Below are 2,050 nucleotides of genomic sequence, written 5' to 3' on the forward strand. Positions count from 1 at the left end.
GTCTATAGTCTAGTCTATAGTCTAGTCTATAGTCTAGTCTATAGTCTAGTCTATAGTCTAGTCTATAGTTTAGTCTATAGTCTAGTCTATAGTCTAGTCTATAGTCTACTCTAGTTACTAGAATGTCTAAAAAGCTCACAATTCGTTTGCCATTTCATCAAAAATCATTTTTCTTGATGTGTAAAAACTGTATCCACTACCAGTCCCACTAACACTTTCTTATAAAAAGAACTTCGTCAACACACTGTTAGTGTGTTCATCTTTATGTACCAAAAGGAAACAACAGCAATAGGAGGGACAAAGAACAATCACTAACTAGTTGCATAGGGAAGTATACAAATTAGTCAAAGATAAAGTTATCATTAAGTTAAAAGAGTAATTAAGTGATGTCTAAATTAACAATGAACTCAACTTTCAAATTATATTAAATGTAATAAAACTTTATTATTTACCTTTTGCCATTACAGAAACCAAACATCATGGCAAATAAGTGTGAGATAAATGGATGCAGAAACTAAATAAATAGAAGGATTTTTTTGTGGATATGTCACATTTGTGTATAAAATTCAATTTATTTTTTATACTCTCAATAATGTTTAAATTGTGGGAGTAATAGTAAAGGAATATTTTTATTTAAAATTTGAAAAAAAAATTAAGTTTCTTAAGAATAAAGAACTAAGAAAAATTTTATGTTAATTTGTATATATTTGGTAGTGTTTTAGTCTGTCAATAGCAAAGTAGTGGTTTCGATTACGATAAACAAAAGTTGTTCACTTATATCGATATCCAATAAACCTGAGTTACCCAAATATATGAGTTAATATTAAAAAAATGTTTAACTTATAGTCAAACATTTGTAAAAACTTTAAGTTAACTCTCCAACCAAATTTAAACATGTCATTATAATTTCCATTCCATTTGTTTTTTCACACTTTCATTTGCTTCTTGATTTGACTGATTAGAAAATGCAACATGCCACAAGTCAAAAAGTGGAATTAACTTTTCTGCATAAATTTCACATTCATTTTATTAAAATTGTAGCAAATTCTTTGGTTTTGCAAAAAAAAAAAAAAAAAAAAAAACATAACGATGACGTATCATCTTTATCATCATCTTATCATGGACTTAAAAAAAGAAATGCATGAAGTGAGTTTGATTATTTTTTTGTAAGCAGTTGAAATTGTACTTGATGGAATTAAAAAGAAATACAAATAAAACATCAACTGTTATGTTATACCCTACATAAAGGGAAAGCCGTTCAGAGTATTACCATGTAGTAGTAGTATAAAATACCTATAAGCTAGTAAGTATTCTCCCACATTTGAACATGATTGTTTAATTGAAGACATTTCTTACATAAATAAACATTACCAAACTACTTTTATTCATGTAAATGGTAAGTAGCAGTAAAGGTTTGTGAAAATATCTTGTTTAAAGAAGTAGTCTGTAAGATTTTTCAAATAATTTTTGTTTCTTTTGAAGTTCTATTTTTACTATTTTCAAGTAAAACTTAAAGTAGATTTTTATGAAAAAGTTTGTATATATTCCCGTATTAGTATTACGTTTAATATTACAAACTTTTTGATGTGATATTTTTTATACAGTAAAAAGTGAGTGCAGCAAACAAAAAAATGCTTACTGAAACTGAAAGAACACAAAAAAGTACGTTTATTTTTTTTTTGTATCTTTTACTGAGTTTGTTGTGTTTTTTGTTATATTGTTTGTAGGATGGATTTTGTGAAATGCAATTTATTTGCTGTCGTTTACATTACACTTGCTGCGGTGACTTTTGACTGACGCCATATTTTTCTGCAACATTTGTTCTGTAACAGTTACTAGAACAGCGGCAACAACAACATGATCGTCATCATCATTACGGCACATATACATATAAACATTTAAATACACCAACAAACGAAAGTCAAATAACATCTTTATATAATCTAATCTATAGTCTAGTTTATAGTCTAGTCTATAGTCTAGTCTATAGTCTAGTCTATAGTCTAGTCTATAGTCTAGTCTATAGTCTAGTCTATAGTCTAGTCTATAG

Source organism: Lucilia cuprina, chromosome 6 (genome assembly GCF_022045245.1).
Source record: "Lucilia cuprina isolate Lc7/37 chromosome 6, ASM2204524v1, whole genome shotgun sequence".
Lineage (NCBI taxonomy): Eukaryota > Metazoa > Arthropoda > Insecta > Diptera > Calliphoridae > Lucilia > Lucilia cuprina.